The sequence below is a fragment of the Protopterus annectens genome, chromosome 4.part0 (genome assembly GCF_019279795.1).
Source record: "Protopterus annectens isolate FY-2018-M chromosome 4.part0, PAN1.0, whole genome shotgun sequence".
Classification (NCBI taxonomy): domain Eukaryota; kingdom Metazoa; phylum Chordata; order Ceratodontiformes; family Protopteridae; genus Protopterus; species Protopterus annectens.
Genome location: NC_056733.1, coordinates 471503903 through 471526852, shown reverse-complemented (window position 1 = coordinate 471526852; position 22950 = coordinate 471503903).

Below are 22950 nucleotides of genomic sequence, written 5' to 3'. Positions count from 1 at the left end.
ATACCAATATGTTCCTTGTAAGGAAAGAGAAGAAAGAAGGGGAATGGAGGGAGGAAAACCATGAGCAACAGTGAATACACTCGAACATCTACATTTATGGTAAATGTACACAACTGTACTATGTTTTTCATCTTTCACTGCTGCAGTCATCACATTTGGGTTGCTTCCCAAAGTGGGGGAAATGGGTGGAGGCAGTCAAGGAAAAGTACAGTTTTGTACCTACCATAAATGTAGATGTTCGAGTGCTAATACAGCTGCAGTCATAACAGATGGGTTCTCCTGCCGTCAGGCGGGTCCTCGGTCGGCCGAATTCCAAAGTCTAGGTCCGGTTGTTGTCGCTTCTTCCCTGACGTCAGTGCGCCAGGGGTATAAAAGAACCAGCCGACACCATTTTCTTCAGTTTTTCTTGCCCCAGATGTCAGGTGCCCCCAGAAGGAAGGCAATACATAAATTTGTGTAATAAAGCAATGCAAAATAATCAAAATACAGTAGTTGCAAGCAAATACACCATAAAAGAATACCTCAATGAGGTTGTATGAGGAGGGGTTAGCCAATAGGCCTGTCCCAAGAGGGGAAGGAGGGAGGGAAACCTGGACTGCAGCTGTATTAGCACTCGAACATCTACATTTATGGTAGGTACAAAACTGTACTATGTTCATCGTGCATACAGCTGCAGTCATAACAGATGGGTAGAATCCCAAAGCTAAGAAAGGGGTGGTAGGCACTAGGTGGAAACTAGGAGGAGCCAGAATGCCTTGCAAGACTGCAGTGGCAAAGCCTGCTCTAGTTTTGGAGTATAATGGCAGGTGGTAGTGCTTGGAGAAGGTATGCACAGAACTCCAAGTGGCTGCTTCCAAAATATCTTTGGTAGGAACTCCTCTGAGGAAAGCTGCAGAGGTAGCTGTGGCCCTTGTGGAGTGAGATCTGATGCCTGCAGGTACAGTTTTACCATGAAAAGAGTAACAAAAGCGTATGCAGTGGGCTATCCATTTTGAGATTGTCTGCTTGGAAATTGGCTTCCCTTGAGCTCCTATAGCATAGGACACAAAGAGCTGTTCTGATTTTCTGAAAGGCTTTGTTCTGTCCAAATAATAACGCAGCTGTCTGTGGATGTCCAAGGAATGTAGTAGCCTCTCCCCTTTGTTTTGAGGATTAGGGTAGAAGGTAGGTAAGTGTATAGCCTGATTCAAAGCTACCCTGGATACCACCTTTGGCATAAAGGACGGGTTGGTTCGTAAGGAAACTCTGTCCTGATGGAAGATGATAAAAGGCAGCACAGCCATGAGGGCTTGTAGTTCCGATACTCTACGAGCTGAGGTGACAGCAAGAAGGAAAGCTGTTTTCCAGGACAAATACTGCAAATCTGTTGAGGCAGCTGGCTCAAAAGGAGGCAAGGTCAGCTTTTCTAGAATGAAATTGAGATCCCAAGCAGGTATTGGTTGTTTCCTTGGGGGTTTTATATTCTTAGCCCCTCTGAGGAACTGTCTTAAGAGAGGGTGAGAGAATAAAGGAGGATCAGTGTTGTATTCTGCAGAAATGGCTGAGGCATGGATTTTGATGGAGGAGAATGAAAGTCCAATGCTTAGCAGCTCAGCTAGATACTGTAATATTTGAGGTAAATTCAGTTTTCCAGGATTCTGGCCCTTTTTCTCATTCCAGGCACAAAACTGTTTCCATTTTGCAGAGTAAGCTTTTCTAGAAGACGGCCTTCTGGCCTCCAAAATGACATCCTGCACCTCCTTGGAGAGTAGGGTGTGTTGTGATGTTAAGGAATCTTCCATGCGGACAGATTGAGTGTTTTCAGCTGACTCTGAAGAGTTTTGAAGCTGTGCTGAGTCAGAAGAAGAGGCATTAGAGGTAGGGTCCATGGAGGGGAATGCGTCAGGCTCCTCAGGTGTGGGTACCAGTGCTGTCTGGGCCAGTCTGGAGCAATGAGAATCATCTTTGGTCTGTCTGCTCTGGTTTTTAATAGAACTTTGGGCAGCAGAGGAAGAGGTGGAAAGGCATAAACTGTCATGGTTGTCCAACTGAAAGAGAGAGCGTCCACTCTCCAGGCCTGTGGATGAAAAGTCCTTGAGCAGAATTTTGTCAATTGATGATTTTTGTGGGAGGCAAAGAGATCTATGTCTGGCCTTCCCCATGCTTGAATTATCTCTGTAAAAACTTGAGGATGCAACTTCCATTCGTGTGGATCTGTCATATTTCTGCTTAGGTTGTCTGCCAGCGTGTTTTGCTTGCCTGGCAAGTACTGTGCTTGAAGTTCGATTTGTAATTCCAGAGCCATGTTCCAAAGTGACATGGCCAGCCTGCATAGGGGGTATGAATGGGTTCCTCCCTGTTTGTTTATGTACCACATTACTGTGGTGTTGTCTGTCCTTATCAATAGTTGACCTGGATGCAGAAGGTCTTTGAAAGCTATAATAGCATTTATTACTGCTAGCATTTCCTTTTGATTGATGTGAAGGTGCTTTTCTTTTTGGGACCATTTGCCCTGAATGCATCTGTCATGTGCGCCCCCCCAGGCGTAGTCCGAGGCGTCTGTTGTGATGACTTGATTTGCTTGAGGCTTGCAGAATGGGAGACCTGTGTTTGTTTGGCATGCTTGAGCCCACCACAGAAATTCCTTTTGAAGACACGGAATTAGTAGTATTATTGTTTCCAAACTGTGGCTGTGTTGAGACCATAGGTTTTTCAGGTACCATTGAAGTTTCCTCATATGCAGCTTTGCACATGGGATTAGTAGGATGCAAGATGCCATGAATCCCAGAGCCTGCAGGATTTTCCTTGCAGTCAGCCTGGTGAAATTTGCTAGTGTTCTGTATTGAGTTAGTTGCCCCTGCTTCTCTGGTGTGAGGTAGGCCATCTGGGTGTTTGTGTCCAAGTTGGCACCCAGGAAAATTATTTTCTGAGAGGGTATTAGCCTTGATTTCTTTTTGTTGACTGTGTATCCCAGAGAATTCAACAACATTATTACAAAAGCCAGATGTTTCAGAAGTGTGTGCTTGCTGTCCGCTTGGATCAGGCAGTCATCCAAATATGGGTATATTTGTATCCCTTGAAGTCTGCAGTAGGCAATTACTGATGCCAGGCATTTCGTGAATACTCTGGGCACAGTAGATAAGCCAAAGGGCAATGCAGAGAATTGATAATGTGTTGAACCTGCAAGAAATCTGAGGTATCTTCTGCAATTTTGTCTGATTGGGACATGCAGGTATGCCTCCTTGAGGTCCAATGTTACCAGCCAAGACTCCTTGCCCAGCATGGGAAGAAGCTGCTGTAATGTGAGCATCCTGAATTTTGGTACAGTAAAATGTGTTTAGGATGGATAGGTCCAAAATAGGTCTCCAATCTTTTCCCTTCCTTGGTACCAGGAATAGTCTGGAATAAAAACCTTGACCTTGTTCGTGAGTAGGTACCTCTTGAATAGCTTTCATGTCCATGAGATCTGAAATTTGTCTTTGTGCCTCTGCCCTTTGATTGTGTGGCAGGTTTGGCATGCCTCTCATTTTTGGAAGGGTGTGAAAATGGAATCTGTAGCCTCTGTTTATAATGTCCAGGATCCATTTGTCTTTTGTGACAATATGCCAATTTTTTGAAAATAATGCCAGTTTCCCGCCTAAGGGTGCTACCATTTGAGCCTTGCTTGGCATGCAAAGTGGAAAGTCATTGGGCTTGCTTTCTGAATGGCTGTGAACTATCCTCACCACCTCTTTGTGTAGGTGCTTGCCATTGTCTGCCTCTAAACGATCCTTGAGATTGCCCTCTGCCCCTCGGGCGCCTGTATCTACCTCTTTGGGGTCTGTCCGTGGCTGGAAAGGACCAATTTTTGGAAGGCCAATTTCTACTGAAACGTGGAGGTTGTACCTGTAGAAAATCCTTCACTGTTTGCATTGATTTAGCCTTTTCCTCCATTTTCTTTAATACCTCCTCAGCTTTAACACCAAATAATACATCATTTTGTAGAGGGGCATCTAGTAATTTAGCTTTGACATGATCTGGTAAGGTTTGCTCCTTGAGCCAGGCATGTCTACGTATGACTGATCCTGTTACAGCAGCTCTACATGAGGCCTCTAGAGCATCAAAACCACATTGCAAGGTATGTTTACCCACTTGTTCTGCACTATGCATCAAATCCTGCAACTCTTTCAAGTCTGGTTGTACAGGTTGTGATATTTTACTTCTCAACTGTGATAACAGAAACTGTTGGTACTTTAGCATATGGAACTGGCAGTTCAATGCCCTCATGGTTAAGGTGGCCGAGGTGTATACCAATTTTCCCCACCTTTCTAAGGATCTGGAATCTCTCTCGGAAGGTAATGGGGTTTTAGCAGTGGAGGCCTTAATTCCCTTGGGGCCCTGTGAGATAGTTTCTGGGTCAGCCGCATGGCTTTTGTATAAAAATTGGTGTGAGTCAGGAACCTGGTAGTACCTGTCAGGCTTGACTGGGGCTGGAGGTAAAAATCTGTTAAGGCAGGCCTCCGAATACACATCATCTAGTATGTCTAAGACAGGAGGTATAGCCAGAGGCCTGTGCTGGGGTAGCAAGAGAAAATCCCTAAGCCTTTTCTTGGAATCTGAGTACTCTTGGCCTTCCCAGTGGAAGTGTTCCCTTAAGGTATGCAAGGTTTCCCCAAATGAGAAATCCTCTGGGGGGGGAGACAGAGGGAATGGACTCCTCAGCATCAGAATCTTCAAAAGGGGAGTAAGAATGTTCCTGTTCATCAGAGTGATCTGAAATAATGGAGGCCTGGTCAGAGGGGATTCTTCCTCCACTCTGGGCCTTTTGTCCGGGTTGAGAACCCTGATAAGAGTAATCAAATCCTCAGCCATTTTAAGCATCTGTTTTTTAGGCATGGGGCCTGGAGAAGGGCCCTGTTGAGTTTGTTTCTTAGAATGCATGGCTGCTTTAGACTTAGTGAAAGCCTTGATAGAAAAAGAAGATGAAGGTCTGAAGACAAACTTGAGAGGAGGCAGACCTGTCTACATTTTGAGATTCACCACCAAAAGTGGCTTCGGTATCTGTAGTCGGGGTGTGGGCCGAGGAGCCTGCGACCTCGGGCACAGAAGACACCGCCAATGAAGTGTCGTCGGTAGGCAGGGGCTGCGTAGGCGCCTCGCTGAGAACCGGACCACCTGTAGTCGGCTTTGGCGTGGTGTCGGTGGAGGCCGCGGACCTCGTGTGTTGGTCCTTATCTTTGCGTTTTTTAGACAAAACTGGAGTCGGAGTATCCGACGACATAATATAGTTAAATTTTCTGCCAAAGTAGTGCTGGGCGAACTCTGCCCGACGCTTAATGGTGCGTTTGTTGAATGTAGCACAAAAACGACAGACCGAGAGGTCGTGGTCTGGGCCTAAGCAAGGAATGCAGAGGGAATGAAAATCCTTATGCGGTATTTGCTTCCCACAAGAAATACAATGATTAACTTTGTCTGACATCGGTCTGAGGCAAGAAAAGTTTTCCCAACGGGGTACTTAGCTTTCAAGAAGACTTCGGTTGCAAAATTTTCGTAATTTCAGGAGCTGGTCGACCGGCACTTGCGAACTGCTTCTGCTTCGGGCACCGCGCGGCAAGAAAGACTGGAGAAAATGTCGTCGGCTGGTTCTTTTATACCCCTGGCACACTGACGTCAGGGAAGAAGCGATGACAACCGACGCTGGACCTAGACTTTGGAATTCGGCCGACCGAGGACCCGCCTGACGGCAGGAGAACCCATCTGTTATGACTGCAGCTGTATGCACGATGAACATCTAGGGTCTGGTTAGAATGCCCTGCAAGACTGCAGAGGCAAACCCTGCCCTGGATTTGGAGAAGACAGACAGGTGGTAATGTTTGGTAAAAGTGTGAACAAATGTCCAGGTGGCAGCCTCCAGGATGTCCCTGGTGGGGACTCCTCTGAGGAAAGCTGCAGAGGTGGAGGCTGCACTGGTGGAGTGAGTACTGACCCCCTGGGGAGGTTTTCCATGTTGTTTGTAGCAGAAATGGATGCAGTGTCCTATCCATTTGGAAATGGTTTGTTTGGAGATGGCTTTGCCCTCTGCCCCTGCAGCAAAGCTAACCAATAATTGATCAGACTTACTGAATGATTTAGCCCTGTCTAGATAGAATCTGAGCTGTCTGTGCACATCTAGAGATTGCAGGATACTTTCCCCCTTGTTTTGTGGGTTAGGGGAAAAAGGTGGGTAAATTAATGGATTGGTTGAGAGCCACACTGGACACCACTTTAGGCCTGAAGGATGGGTTAAGTCCTGAGGGAAACCCTGTCAGCATGGAAGATGATGAAGGGCTCCACAGCCATGAGTGCTTGTAGCTCAGAGACTCTTCTGGCTGAAGTGATGGCCAGAAGGAAAGCTGTCTTCCAGGAGAGAAATTTCAACTCTGATGAAGATGCTGGTTCAAAGGGTGGCAGGTTGAGCTTTTCCAACACAAAGTTAAGGTCCCAAGCTGGGGTGGGTGCTCTTCTGGGTGGCCTCAAGTTGCTAGCCCCTCTTAGGAATTGTTTGATCAGAGGGTGTGAGAAAAGGGGCTGCTCAGTGTGGAAATGAGCAGTGATAGCAGAAGCATGAATTTTTATAGAGGAAAAAGAGAGACCACTGTGTAGCAGGTCAGCTAGGTAATCCAGGCTGAAGGGTAGGGAGGGCTGTGCCGTATCGGCTCCCCTAGCCTGAATCCAGATGCAGAACATTTTCCATTTGTCAGCATAAGATTTTCTAGTGCTAGGGCGTCTGGCCTCACGTATAACATCTAGAACCTGTTTACTGAGCTTGGCAGATTGAGCAGTGGTCAGGGAATAAGCCAGGCTGCCAAATTGAGGGTCTGCAATTGGGGATGCATGAATTCTCCTTCCCTCTGGGTCGGAGGGTTAGGGTCTGATTGAGATGCCATGGTGTCAGTGAGGACAGGCTGCACAGCAGTGGGTACCCACTGCTGGCAAGGACAGTCTGGAGCAATAAGAATTGTCCTTGGTTTTCCCTCCCTAGTTTTGAGCAGTACCCTGGTGATGACAGGTAGTGGAGGAAATACATAGACCAATAGATTGACCCAGGGGAAGGATAGGGCATCCACTTTCGAAGCCATGCAGTGATGTTCCCTGGTACAGAACTTGCTGAGCTGATGGTTGATGTGGGAGGTAAAGAGGTCGACCTTCGGGGGGCCCCATTTCTGAGTTATTAGGGTGAAGGTTCTTTTGTCTAGCTGCCACTCTTGTGAGTCCAGAAGATTTCTGCTTAAATGGTCTGCCAGAGAGAGTAGAGAACCTGGCAGGAATTGTGCTAACAGGTGGAGTTGCATGGCAGAGGCTGTCTGCCAAAGGGTCATGCCCAGCCTGCATAGAGGGTAGGAGTGTGTCCCTCCCTGCTTGTTGATGTACCACATCACAGTGGTGCTGTCTGTTTTGATCAGGAGAGCCCCTGGAGAGAGAAGGGACGTGAAAGCTGTCAATGCATGCTGGACAGCTAACATCTATTTCTGGTTGATGTGCAGATGGATATGATGTGGGCTCCATTGGCCCTGTATGCACCTGCCATCCAGGTGTCCACCCCAGGCATAGTCTGATGCATCTGTGGTGAGGGTCTGGGTGGCGGGGGGTGGTGAGAAAGGTAGTCCCTTGCTGTGGGAGCATGCTGCTGCCCAACAAAGAAAATCTTTCCTTAGGCAAGGTATCTCTGGTATAAGAGTTTCCAGGTCTTGAGAGTGTTGACACTAAAAGCTTTTTAGGGTACCATTGAAGTTTCCTTATGTGCAGTCTGGCATACGGAATGAGTAGAATGCAAGATGCCATGAACCCCAGAGCTTGCCGGATTTTCCTTGCAGAAAGCTGGGGTCTGGTGGCTAGCTGAGAGAAGTAGGCTGTCAGGTAAGTTTGCTTTTCTGGTGTAAGGAATGCCATCTGGGATGCTGTGTCCAGGCTTGCTCCTAGGAATATAATCCTTTGGGTGGCTACTAGTTTGGATTTCTTTTCACTGATAGTGTACCCTAGGGAGGTCAGTAGGGACTTTACAAAGGCCAGGTGTTTGAGCAGCTTTTCCTGTCTGCCTGAATTAAGCAGTTGTCTAAGTATGGGTAAATTTGGATATTCCTTTGTCTGCAAAAGGCAGTGGCAGGAGCCAGACATTTTGTGAAACTCTGGGAGCAGTAGATAATCCAAAGGGAATTGCAGAGAACTGAAAGTGTAGGGATCCTGCCCTGAAACGTAGATATTTCGTGCATGATTACCTGATAGGGATGTGGAGGTAGGCCTCTTTTAGGTCTAGGGTGGCTAGCCAAGCATCCTTGGAGAGCATGGGTAGCAGTTGCTGGGGGGTGAGCATTTTGAATTTTGGTTATTACTAGGAAGGTGTTTAGAATGGATAGATCGAGGATGGGGTGCCAGGTGCCCCCTTTTCTGCGTACCAGAAATAGTCTGGAGTAGAAACCTTGGCCTATCTGTTTTTCAGGAACGAGCTCTATTGCCCTCATAGAGAGTAGGGAAAGGACTTGCTTTTTCGCCTCTGCCCACTGGTTTGGAGGTAGATCTGGGAACCCTTTTAGGGTTGGAAGAGTGTGGAAAGAAAATGTGTATCCCTGGGACACTATGTTGACGACCCAGCAGTCGTTGGTAATGGTGGCCCAGGTAGTTGCGTAAAAGGGGATTTTTCCCCCTACGTGTAAGTCCAGGTGGGCAGAGGGAGGGGGTGGGGAATGAGAGTCATTGTGAGTTCTTACCATGAGTGGGTGGCTTAGAATTCCCTGGTTTTGAAGTGGAGGAATTCCACTGTTTAGATCTCTGCATTCCCTGTGGCTGCTGTCTGGGGGATCTGCTTCCCCGGAGTCTGTATACACTTACCATAAATGTAGATGTTCATGTGTATTCACTGTTGTAGTAATCACACTTGGGTTATCCTGCCGGGGGTAGCCCTCAGTCGGCCTGAATAACAGAGGCTTAGTATTTCTGTGTCAGTTGCTGTCACTCCAGTACTGAAGTCAGGTTGTCAGCGGTATAAAAACAGGCAGCTGACGTCATTACATCAGTTTTTCTAGCTAAGTTATGGTGAAGTAACACCACCAGTAGAAAGTAAATACCAATAGCCCTGTAAGGGTGAGAAAGAGAAAGAGAGAGAGTGAGAGAGACAAGGGGGCTGGAGGGTGGGAAACCAGGAATGCAACAGTGAATACACTCGAACATCTACATTTATGGTAAGTCTACACAATTGTAGCATGTTCTTCATGTTTCCCTGTTGCAGTCATCACACTTGGGTTGATTCCCAAAGCTGAGGAACGGGTGGAGGCAGTCAAGAAGAGTTGGGGCTGGCTAGTATGCCCTGCAGGACTGCAGTTGCACAGCCTGCCCTGGATTTTGAAAAGACAGGCAGGTGGTAATGCTTGGTGAAGGTAAGAACAGAACTCCATGCTGCAGCTTCTAGGATGTCCCTGGTAGGGACCCCTCTGAGAAAGGCTGAAGAGGTTGACGTTGCCCTAGTAGACTGTGTTCTGACCCCACTGTGGGGGTGTTTTCCCATGGTGTTTGTAACAGAAATGGATGCAGTGTGCTATCCATTTGGAGATGGTTTGTTTTGATATGGCTTTGCCCTCTGCCCCTGGTGCAAAGCTGGCTAGTAACGGGTCAGATTTCCTAAAGTGCTTAGTCCTATCCACGTAGAATCTGAGCTGTCTGTGCACATCTAAATAGTGCAGCATCCTTTCCCCTTATTTTGAGGTTTAGGGAAAAAGGTGGCAAATGAACAGATTGGTTGAGAACCACACTGAACACCACTTTAGGCATGAAAGTTGGGTTAGCCCTGAGGGAGACCCTGCCACCATGAAAAATTCTGAAAGGTTCCACAGCCATAAGTGTTTGTGGCTCAGACACTCTTCTAGCTGAAGTGATGGCCAGAAGCCAGGCTGTTTTCCAAGAGAGGAACTTTAACTCTGCTGAAGCTGCAGGCTCAAAGGGGTGGGGGGGCATGAGCTTTTCTAACACAAAGTTAAGGTCCCATGCAGGGGTAGGGGCTCTTCTTGGTGGCCTTAAGTTGTTAACCCCTCTCAGGAACTGTTTGATGAGAGGTTGTGAGAAGACAGGTGGCTCAGTGCTGTAATATGCAGAGATGGCAGAGGCATGGATTTTAATGGAAGAGAAGGAAAGGCCCCTGTGGAGTAGTTTTGCTAGGTAATCCAGGATGAGAGGTAAGGAGGGCTGTGCTGGGTCAGCTCCTTTTGTCTAGATCCAGGAGCAATACTTTTTCCACTTGTCAGCATAGTATTCTCTAGTACTGGGTCATCTGGCTTCACGTATGACATCCGGGACCTGTTTGCTTAGGCTGGGCACTGGAGAAGAAGTCAAGGAATAAGCCAGGCTGCTAGGTTCCGGGTCTGCAACTGGCGATGCAAGTACTCTCCCTCCTGCTGAGTCAGGAGAGTTGGAATCTGAGGGAGGTGCCATGGAGACAACGGGGATAGACTGGGCAGTAGTGGGTACCAGTGTTGGCATGGCCAGTCTGAGGCAATTAGGATTGCCCTAGGTCTTTCCTCACTTATTTTGAATAACGCTCTGGTAAGAAGAGGTAGTGGGGGAAATGCAGATATTGAGAGGTTTGCCCAGTGGAAAGATAGGGCATCCACTTTCCAGGCCTTGCTGTGAGGTTCCCTGGTGCAAAATTTGCTAAGATGGTGGTTGTAGGGGGTGGCAAATAGGTTCACCTTCGGGGTACCCCACTTTTGGTCACAAGGCTGAAGGTGTTGTGGTTTAACTGCCACTTGTGTGAGTCTAGGAGATTTCTGCTTAAGTTGTCTGCCAGAGAGTTTTGGTTGCCTGGCAGGAATTGAGCTTGCAGGTGAATATGCATGGCTGAGGCCGTGTTCCAAAGTGTCAAGGCTAGCCTGCAGAGTGGGTAAAAGTGGGTTTCCCCCTGCATTTTGATGTACCACATTACTGTGGTGCTGTCGGTTTTGATTAGTAGAGGCCCCGGAGAGAGCAGGGATCTGAAAGCTGTCAGAGCATGCTGAACAGCTAGTAACTCTTTTTGGTTGACCTGCAGATGAATTTGGTTTGGTCTTCAGTGGCCATGAATGCACCTGCCATCCAGGTGACCACCCCAGACATTGTCTGATGCATCTGTGGTTAGGGTCTTGGCGGCGTGGGGTTCTGAAAAGGGAAGTCCCTTGTTGTGGCTGCATGCTGCTGCCCACAAAAGAAAATCTTTCCTTAGACAAGGTATCATAGGTATAATAGTTTCCAGGTCCAGAGAATGTTGACACCAAAGGCTTTTTAAGTACCACTGAAGTTTCCTCATATGCAGTCTGGCATATGAAATTAGTAGAATGCAGGAGGCCATGAACCCTAGAGCTTGCAGGATTTTCCTTGCGGATAACCTGGTTCTGGTGGCCAGTTGAGAGAAGTAGCCTGTCAGATAGGTTTGTTTTTCAGGAGTTTGAAATGCCATCCAGGATGCTGTGTCCAGGCTTGCTCCCAGGAATACAATTTTTTGACTGGGGACTAGTTTGGATTTCTTTTCGTTGATAGTGTACCCCAGTGAGGTTAGTAGGTCCTTTATAAATGTCAGGTGCTGTAACAGCTTTTCCTGTCTGCCTGAATTAGGCAGTTGTCCAAGTAAGGGTATATTTGAATATTTATTTGTCTGCAAAAAGCAATGGCTGGAGCCAGGCATTTTGTGAAAACTCTGGGGGCAGTGGATAAGCCAAAGGGTAGTGCATAGAACTGATAATGCATAGAGCCTGCACTGAAACGTAGATATTTTCTGCAAGAATCTCTGACTGGGATATGCACTAGGCCTCTTTGAAGTCTAGAGTGGCTAACCAGGCATCTTGGGACAGCATTTTGAATTTTGGTACCACCAGGAAGGTGTTTAGAATAGATAGATCTAAGCTTGGGTGCCAGGTGCCCTCTTTTCTAGGTACCAGAAAAAGTCTGGAATAGAAACCTTGGCCCATCTGATCTGCAGGAACAGGCTGAATTGCCCTCATGGAGAGCAGGGAATGAACTTGGTTTTGTGCCTCTGCCCACTGGTTTGGAGTAAGATCTGGGAATCCCTTTGGCATTGGCAACGTATGGAAATAAAATTTGTACTCCTGGGACACTATGTTGAGGACCCATCAATCGTTGGTGATGGAGGCTCAGTTTTTGGATGGGAGGCAAGTTTTCCTCCTAAGGCACGAGCAGATGGGCAGAGGTGAGAGGAGGAGTTGAGAATTAATTGTGAATTCTTTCCATAAGGGGTGGCTTAGCACTCCCTGGTTTAGAAGTGAAGGTACTCCATTGCTTAGATCTCTGAATATCCTGAGACCGCTGTCTGGGGGGTCTAGTCTGAGGTTGCCTTGTGGGAGCTGGAAAGGTCCAATGTTCTGTGGGGCAATGCCTACTGAATCTTGGAGGCTGAACTTGCAAAAAGTCTTCAACTGTCTGCATAGACTTAGCTTTTTCTTCTATCTTTTTTAAAACCTCTTCTGCTTTGGTGCCAAACAGATCTTCTTTGTTCAGTGGTGCGTCCAATAATTTTGATTTGACATGATCTGGCAAGGTCTGTTCCTTAAGCCAAGCATGCCTTCTAAGTACAGAACCTGTGACTGCTGCCCTGCATGGATGCTTCTAGGGCATCAAACTCACATTGCAGAGTATGCTTACTGATTTGGCTTGCAGAATGCATAAGTTCCTGTAAATCTTTATTTTCTGCACAGTCAGGGAAGGTAGATAATTTTTGTTTAATGAGTTCCATGGTATGTTGCTGGTATTTCAGCATGTGGAACTGACAATTTAATGCTCTAATGGCAAGAGTTGTAGAGGTATATACTTTTTTAGCCCATCTGTCTAAGGCTCAAGAATCCCTGTCCGAGGGGGTGGGATTCTTAGCTGTGGTTGCTTTTATTCCTTTAGGCCCTTGGGAGATGACCTCTGGGTCAGCAGTAGGATTCTTGAAAAGAAATTTGTGAGTCAGGGACTCTAATACCTGTCAGGTTTTCTGGGAGCAGGTGGTAAAGTATCAGGAGTTAGACTGGATTCCATAAACACATCATCCACAACATCCAGAAAAGGAGGGATAGGCTAAGGGTCTGTGCTGTGGTAAATCCAAAAATTCCCTTTGTCTCTTTTTGGACTGAGGATAATCCTGGCATTCCCAATGAAAGTGCTCTCTCAAAGTATGCAGGGTTTCACCAAAAGAAAAATCCTCTGAAGAAGAGGCAGAAGGAATGGATTCCTCTGCATCTGAATCCTCATAAGCAGATAAGGGCATGTCTTCATAATCAGAAACCTCAGAGTCGTCGGACTCTTGATCAGATAAAGCTGGTGGGGACAAGTCTCTTTTTCTTTAAGCAGGGGAAGGCTGGCTTTCCCTAATCAGCATGATAAGGTCTTCTGCTATTTTAAGCATCTGTGATTGTGGCAAGGAAGCAGGCGTGAGTTTGGATTGTTGGTTTTTTAGGCGTAGCTCGTACTCTGGGCCTTAGAAACTTGGTAGTTTTAGAAAAAACTGAAGATGCGATAGAAGTCGTCCATTTGTGTCAAATATCGGTAGTGCGAAGAACTTCCTCAGAAGCTGGTGCCTGCACAGCGGCTCCAGACCCATCCAAGGTAGAGACATCCGCAGGTTCCGTAGTCAAAGAAGAGTCTCGCAGAATACCGGACTCTGAACGGGTCTCCGTAGTGGCTTGCAAATCCATCGATGCAGGCATCAGGGGCTGCGAAAGCACCTCACTGAGTACCAGCAAAACTGGCGACTATCTTAACGGAAGCGCTGTCAGCAGTTTTGGACCTGTGCGGTCTGTCTCTGTCTTTATCCTTACATTTTTTCAGAAGATCGGCAGTCGGATGGCTTACCAAATCCATTTCAGAATATGGAGGTCGAGAGCGAAAGTATTTAGCTACAATAAGGACCTCATGACAAATAGTTCGGGCGTTGAACAAAGCACAAAAAGTACAGTTTTGTACCTACCATAAATGTAGATGTTCGAGTGGTTATACTGCTGCAGTCATCACACTTGGGTTATCCTGTCATCAGGCGGTCCCGCAGTCAGCCGAATCCCAAAGTCCTGGTCCGGCGTCGGTTGTCGTCGCCTCTTCCCTGACGTCAGTGCGACAGGGGTATAAAAGAGACAGCCGACACCATTTTCTTCAGTTTTTCTTGCCCCAGATGTCAGGTGCCCCCAACTAGGAAGGCAATACAATAGTTATGCAACAATATCTTAGTAGATAAACAATAGTACTAGCTGTTAGCAAATACACCATATAAACATGCTTCCAAATGATTGATGTACATGGAGTTGTAACTAACACCCTGGTATGTAGAGGGGATGGAGGGACTGCAGCAGTATAACCACTCGAACATCTACATTTATGGTAGGTACAAAACTGTACTATGTTCATCGTGCTATACTGCTGCAGTCATCACACTTGGGTAGAATCCCAAAGCTATGGAAGGGTGGCTGGTACTAAACTGGGTTAGGTGATGCTAGGATGCCCTGCAGAACTGCAGTGGCAAAACCAGCTCTGGTTTTTGAGTATAACGGAAGGTGGTAGTGCTTGGTAAAGGTGTGCACTGAACTCCAAGTAGCTGCCTCCAGAATGTCTTTGGTTGGAACCCCTCTGAGAAAGGCTGCTGAGGTTGCAGTAGCCCTGGTAGAATGGGATCTAATATTGACAGGCACTGCCTTCCTATGGTGCAAGCAGCAAAAGCGGATGCAATGTGCTATCCATTTGGAGATGGTCTGTTTTGAAATAGCCTTTCCTTGTGAACCTGCAGCATAGGATACAAAGAGTTGGCCAGTTTTTCTGAAGATCTTTGTCTTATCTAAATAGTAACGTAGCTGTCTGTGAATGTCCAAAGAGTGAAGGAGCCTTTCTCCTTTATTCTGTGGGTTAGAATAAAAGGTGGGTAAATGAATGGTCTGATTCAAAGCCACACTAGATACTACCTTGGGCATGAAGGTAGGGTTAGTTCGTAAAGAGACTCTGTCCTGATGGAAAATGATGAAAGGTTCCACTGCCATAAGTGCCTGTAGTTCTGAGACCCTGCGTGCTGAGGTAATAGCCAGTAACAAGGCTGTTTTCCAAGACAAGTATTGTAGTTCTGCTGAGAAGGCTGGTTCGAAAGGAGGCAGTGTTAACTGTTCTAAAATGAAGTTCAGGTCCCAAGTTGGTGTTGGTGGTTTTCTGGGGGTCTTATATTCTTAGTCCCTCTGAGAAACTGCCTAAGTAAAGGGTGTGAGAAAATTGGAGGATCCGTATTATATTGAGCTGAAATGGCTGAAGCATGGATCTTAATGGAGGAGAAGGAAAGGCCTTTGTGTAGTATCTCAGTTAGGTATTGCAGTATGTGAGGAATGTTTGGTATCCAGGGATTTTGACCTTTAGCCTGGTGCCATGCACAAAATCTTTTCCATTTGTCTGAGTAAGTCTTCCTGGTGCTGGGCCTCCTGGCCTCCAAAATGACATTCAGGACATCCTTTGAAAGAAGTGTTGATTGATAATTTAAGGAATTCTCCATGCAGCTAAATTTAAAGTTCTGAGCTGGCTGTGACGGGTTTGAGAGTTTTTCTGAGTCAACAGTAGTGGGAATTGAGGCAAGATCCATGGAGGGCTGTGAGTCAAGTTCCTTAGTAATGGGTACCAGTGCTGGCATGGCCAGTCTGGAGCAATGAGAATCATTTGTGGTCTCTCTGATCTGACCTTCAATAATACCTTGGTCAATAGAGGTAGTGGAGGGAAGGCACAGACTGTCAGTGTTGTCCAACTGAATGATAGCACTTTCCAGTCTAGGGAGTGATAAGTCCTTGTGCAGAATTTTTGTAATTGGCAATTGTTGTGGGAGGCAAATAGATCTATGTCTGGACATCCCCATCTTTGAGTTATCATTGAAAATACTTCTGGGTGTAGTCTCCACTCATGAGGGTCTGCCATATTTCTGCTTAATTTGCCAATATGTTTTCCTTTCCTGGCAGGAATTGTGCTTGTAGTTGTACTTGGTAGGTCAATGCTGTGTTCCATAAGGTCATAGCCTGTCTGCATAAAGGGTAGGAGTGTGTTCCTCCCTGTTTGTTTATGTACCACATAACTGTGGTGTTGTCTGTCCTTATTAGAAGTTGTCCTGGATGCAAGAGGTCCGTGAAGGCTGTCAGTGCATTTTGCACAGCTAGCATCTCCTTTTGGTTGATGTGAAGATGCATTTGTTTTGAAGACCATTTGCCCTGTATGCACTGTCCTGCCATGTGTGCTCCCCAGGCGTAGTCTGAAGAATCTGTTGTCATGGTTTGGTTTGCTGGAGGTCAGACGAAAGGAAGACCCTTGTTTATTTGACATGCTTGAGCCCACCATAGGAACTCTTTTTGAAGGCAGGGAATGATAGGTATACTTGTTTCGAGGCTGTGCCTGTGTTAAGTCCATACACTTTTCAGGTACCAATGTAATTTTCTCATATGCAGCTTTGCATATGGGATTAGTTGAATGCATGATGCCATGAACCCCAATGCCTGCAGGATTTTCCTTGCAGTGAGCTGGGTAAAAGTTGCTATCTTTTTGAAGTATTGAGTCAATTGTTTTGTTTGTCTGGTGGAGGTAAGCCATCTGGATTTAAGCTGGCACCCAGGAATATTATCTGTTGCGAGGTATTAGTTTTGACTTTTTTTGTTTACTGTGTACCCTAGGCAACTGAGCAGCTGTGTTACAAAGCCAGATGCTGTAATAGAATGTCCTTGCTGTCCGCTTGGATCAGGCAGTCGTCCAGATATGGATAAATTTGTATTCCTCGTTGTCTGCAATATGCAATTACTGATGCCAGGCATTTCGTGAAATACCTCTGCAGTAGATAAGCCAAAGGGCAATGCAGAGAATTGATAATGTGTTGTACCTGCCAAAGATCTGAGGTATCTTCTGCAATCTTGTCTGATAGGGACATGCAGGTATGCCTCTTTGAGGTCCAACGTTACCAGCCAAGACTCCTTGCCCAGCATGGGAAGGAGTTGCTGTAGTGTGAGCATTTTGAATTTGGGTACCTCCAGGTATGTGTTCAGAACTGAGAGGTCTAAGATGGGCCTCCAGGCTTTGTCCTTTCTTAGGACTAGAAACAGTCTTGAGTAAAAACCTTGACCTTGCTCCTTTGTAGGTACCTTTTGAATTGCTTTCATATCCATGAGAGCTGAAATTTGCGTTTAAGCCTCTGCCCATTGGTTTGGAGGCAGATTTGGCATGCCTCTCATCCGTGGTAAAGTGTGGAAATGAAATCTGTAGCCTCGGGTAATAATGTCCAGAATCCATTTGTCCTTTGTTATGATGCGCCAATTTTTGTGGAAATAGAGCCAGTTTTCCTCCCAAAGGTGCTGCCAGGGCAATTTTACTTGGCAGGCGAAGAGGGAAGTCATTGTGTTTGTTTCCTGAAGGGTTGAGATCTTTCATCTCCACCTCTTTGAGTTGTTGTATGCCACTGTCTAGGCCTGAAAGAACCTTGTGGCTGGCCTCTGCCCCTTGGGCGCCTGTACCTACCTCTTTGGGGTCTGTCTGATGTAGGAAAGGACCAGTTTTTTGATGGCCAGTTTCTGCTGAAACGTGGAGGTTGTACCTGTAAAAAATCTTTAACTGTTTGCATAGATTTTGCCTTTTCTTCCATTTTCTTTAAAACTTCCTCTGCTTTGACACCAAATAACACATCTTTCTGCAATGGAGCATCCAATAACTTTGCTTTGACATGTTCTGGTAAGGCTTGTTCTTTAAGCCAAGCATGCCTACGTATTACAGACCCTGTGACAGCTGCTCTACATGAGGCTTCCAATAAATCAAAACCACACTGTAAGGTATGCTTTCCCACATGTTCTGCTGCATGCAGCAAATCCTGCATCTCTTTAAAATCAAGTTGATCTGTCTGAGGGATCAGTTTCTGCTTTAACTGTGTAATCAAATATGGTTGGTATTTTAGCATGTGGAATTGGCAGTTTAATGCCCTCATGGCCAAAGTGGCAGACGTATACACTTTCTTTCCCCATCTTTCTAATGCTCTGGAATCTCTTTCAGAAGGAAGTGGATTCTTAGCAGTAGAGGCCTTAACCCCTTTGGGACCCTGGGAAACGGTCTTGGGGTCTGCAGTAGGGCTTTTGTATAGAAACTTATGAGTATTAGGAACTCGGTAGTATCTGTCTGGTTTAGCTGGTGCTGGAGGTAAGGAATCTGGGTTTAAACTGGATTCAGAGAAAACATCATCCAAAATGTCTAAAACTGGAGGAATTGCCAGGGGTCTATGCTGTGGAAGAAGAAGAAACTCACGGAGTCTTTTCTTGGAGTCAGAGTAATCTTGGCCTTCCCAGTGGAAGTGTTCCCTCATGGTGTGTAAAGTTTGGAGACAGAGGGAATGGACTCTTCAGCATCTGAGTCTTCATAAGGAGGGAAGGAGTAATCCTGGTAGTCAGAGTTGCCTGAGGAAATGGATGCTTAGTCAGAGGAAGGATAATCTTCCTCCAGTCTAGGCCTTTTGTCAGGTGGGTGTTGGGATCCCCTGATAAGGGTAATTAAATCCTCAGCCATCTTAAGCATCTGTTTTTTAGGCATAGGGGCCTGTGGAGGGGTGTGTGGCCCCAGTTTTCTAACTTTCAAGGGGGCTTTGAGTTTAGCATAAGGCTTGGCAGAGATAGTTGTCGGTTTGAAAACACCTTCAGAAAATTCGGATCCTCGCCGGGGCTGGCCGAGGAGTGAGGTGGAACCGTTCCTGAGGCCCAACTGCTTCGGTTTGGGAGGCCGTCAGAATATCTGAATTTGCGGTAGTCAAGGCCTTGCTGAGGCCTCGGTATCTGGTCTTGGCCTTGGCTGCCAGTCCTTATCTTTGCGTTTTTAATCATTGCTGATGTCGGTTGCTCCGGCGCATGCTATAGTTAAATTTTCTGCCAAAATAATGCTGGGTGAATTCTTGTTGAACCTAGCACAAAACCAACAACAAGAGACGCCGTGGTCTGGGCCTAGGCAAGGAATACAATAAGAATGAAAATCCTTATGAGGTATTTGCTTCCCACAAGAAATACAATTATTAACTTTGTCTGACATCCGTCTGAGGCAAGAAAAGTTTCTAACGGGTTTTTAGCTAGAGAAGACTTCAGGCTGAAACGCAAGAAAGACTGAAGAAAAGCGGTGTCAGCTCTTTTATAGGATAACCCAAGTGTGATGACTGCAGCAGTACAGCACGATGAACATCCAGCAATGAGGGACATCGTGGTCTGGGCCTAAACAGGTGATGCAGTAAGAATGGAAATCTCTGGGTGGTATTTGCTTTCCACAGGCGAGACAATTGTTAACTTTTTCTGACATCGGTTAGAGCAAGAAAAAAGGATCCCCAACAGGGTACTTAGCTTTAAAAGATTTCAATTTCGGAAACGAAAACTCAGGTAGCGGCCGACCGGCACTCGTGTGAACTGCTTCTGCTTCAGGCTCCTTGGCAAGAAAGACTGATGTAATGGAGTCAGCTGCCTGTTTTTATACTACTGATGACCTGATGTCAGTACTGGAGTGACAGCAACCGAAGCAGAAATACTAAGCCTCTGGTACTCGGTCCGACTGAGGGCTACCCCTGGCAGGATAACCCAAGTGTGATGACTGCAACAGTGAAACACGAAGAACATCTGACCTGGTGGGAGCAGGAAAGGACCAGTGCTTGGAGGGGCAATGCCTGCTGAACCTTGGTGGCTGGACCTGTAGGAAATCCTTAACTGTCTGCATAGATTTAGCTTTTTCTTCCATCTTTTTTAAGACCTCCTCTGCCTTAGTGCCAAATAAGTTGTCTTTGTGCACGGGTGCATTCAATAATTTTGATTTAACATGGTCTGGCAAGGGCTGTGCCTTAAGCCATGCATGTCTTCTAAGGACAGAACTGGTGACTGCTGCCCTGCAAAAAGCGTCTAGGGTGTCAAAACCACAGTGTAAGGTGTGCTTAGTCATATGACTTGCAGAATGCATTAACTCTTGTAACTCTTTATTTTCTGCACAAGCAGGAAAGGAAGACACTTTTTGTTTGAGGAGTTCCATGGTATGTTGCTAAAATTTTAGCATATGGAACTGGCAATTTAGTGCTCTGATAGCAAGAGTAGCAGAGGTGTACACTTTTTTACTCCATCTGTCTAGTGCTCGGGAATCCCTATCTGAGGGGATTCTTAGCAGAGGTTGCTTTAATTTCTTTAGGCCCCTTGAGAAATTACCTCAGGGTCAGCAGTAGGGTTTTTGAAAATAAATTTGTGTGAGTCAGGGACTCTAATACCCATCAGTTTTTCGGGGTGCAGGAGGGAGGATGTCAGGAGTCAAACTGGAGTCCAGGAAAACATCGTCCACAACATCCAGGAACGGGGGAATGGCCAGGGGTCTGTGCTGTGGAAGATCCAAGAATTCTCTGAGTCTCTTTTTAGACTGAGGGTAGTCCTGACATCCTCATTGAAAAAGCTCCCTTAAGGTATGAAGGGTTTCCCCAAAGGAAAAGTCTTCGGGTGGAGAGGCTGAAGGAATGTAATCCTCTGCATCAGAATCCTCATAAGCAGAGAAGGGTTGCATGTCTTCATATTCAGATGCATCAGAGTCATCAGACTCCTATTCAGACAAAACTACTGGGGACAGATCTATTTTCCTTTTGGAAGGGGTAGTTTGGCTTCCACTGATCAGCATGATAAGCTCTTCTGCCATTTTAAGCATTTGAGACTGAGGCAAGGAAGCAGGTGCCTGAGATTCGGTCATCGGTTTCTTGGGTGTGGTTTGTACCCTGGGCCTTAGAAACTCAGTAGTTTTCGAAAGAACGGTACATGTGAAAAAAGTCGTTGGTTTGTCGAGAATCGGTAGCGCGAAGTACTTCCTCAGAGGTCGGTACCTGCTCAGCGGCTCTGGACCCATCCATGGGTGAGACGACCGCAGAATCCTTAGTCGAAGAAGAGTTTTGCAGCATACTGGACTCCGAAAGGGTCTCGGTAGCGACCTGCGAATCCACAGAAGCAGGCATCATGGGCTGCGAAAGCATCTCACTGAGGACTGGATAACTGATGACTAACTTAACGTAAGCGTCGCCGGTTGGTTTACACCTGTGTGGTCTGTCTCTGTCTTTATCTTTATGTTTTTTCTGAAGATCTGCTGTCGGATGGCTTACCGAAGCCATAGCAGAGTTCGAGGACTGTAAGCAAAAATATCTAGCTACAATAAGGGCCCGACGATGGATAGTTCTGGCGTTGAACAAAGCACAGAAGCAACAGCGGGGGACATTGTGGTCTGGGTCTAAACAACTGAAGCAGTAAGAATGAAAGTCTTGGTGTGGTATTTGCTTTCCACAAGTGAGACAGCTGTTAACTTTTTCTGACATCAGTTAGTGCAAGAAATAAGGATCCCCAATGGGATACTTACCTTTAGAAGACTTCAGCTTCAAATCGGTAGACGAAAGTCAGGTAGCGGCCGACCGGCACTTGTGCGAACCGCTTCTGCTTCAGCCTCCACGGCAAGAAAGACTGATGTAATGGCATTGGCTGCCTTACTTTATACTACTAACAACCTGACATCAGTCCTGAAGTGACAGCAACCGACGCAGAAATACTAAGCCTCTGGTATTCGGGCCGGCCGAGGGCTACCCTGGCACGGATAACCCAAATGTGATGAGTGAAACACGTAGAACATCTCATTCTCAGACTTCAGCCAGAGAGTATCAGGTTTCTGGGGTTCATGGCATCTGTAATTCTCATGACTCTTCTCACCACGTTACATATGAAAAAGACTTGGTGATATATATATATATATATATATATATACATATATATATATATATATATATATATATATATATATATATATATATATATATATATATATATATATATAAAAAATACAAGGACCCAACATTTTAATCCAATGGATTTTCAAATACCATTTTTGGGCTTTGTTAAAAAAAGAACTAGACTAGAGGAGAATATAGCTAAAAGCAAATGCAGATCTTCCTTTTCTCCTGCACCTCCAAGTCAATCTGCAACTACAGATGCTTCAGATTTTGCTAGGGGGCAGTTTCCATAGGGGTAATGGCGCAAAGCCTATGGGATTTTTCAGATAGACCATAGCATATAAACATAACACAGACATTGGCTATGATCCATGTCTTAAAATCTCTTCATCATCTATGGTGCCCAGGACCTCTCCAGGTGATAACAGACAACACCACAGTGATGGGGTGCATCAACAAGCAAGAGGGCACAAGTTTGTACCCTCTACACAGGCTTGCTATGACTGCTTGGAAGTTAGAGCTTCAGCATTCTAACTGTCCAAGTATCTTACATTCAGTCAGAGCAAAACATAGTGGCAGACAAGCTGACAGGACCAGGACATACCCTCACAAATGGAAACTGAATGAGGGGTCTTCCAGGAACTGATCCAGTTGTGGGGAACCTCTCAGGTAGATCTGTTTGCCTCTTTTCAAAAGTGACAACAACAGATTCTGCTCCAGGACTCCATGCAAACAGGGCATGAAAACATAGGCTTTTTCACTCCTTGGGATGAGAATATTCCTTTACGCATTTCTACCCTTTCTACTGATAGCCAGGGTTCATAGGTTCATGCAGGTTCATAGGTATTTACTAAGCTAATGACCACAAGGATCTTTTTAAGCCTAACCATGCATCACAAATCTCTGACAAGTTCTGACACCCTTGATAAGTGTAAGCAGGTACTGGGAGATGAAACATTTACAGGTTGCTTGTGTCTATTAAAGAAATAGGTGCCAAACCAGGGATGAATTTCCTGTTCCCCATCCAACTGTCCAAGATGCACTTGAAATGGGTTAGGGAGAACTCTGTTTCACATGGATGGGAAGCCTGTTCCATAGACAGGGTAGTTTCTGGGATACATACCTGTCTCTCCAGCAGGTCCAACTTATATCACAGGCAAGGTTTAAGTTTTTAGAACGGGTAATTCTGGTACTGTTTGTTTTGTGGATATGCAGGAGGTCCATCAGAGTGGGGTCTGTCAATGCCTTGTATG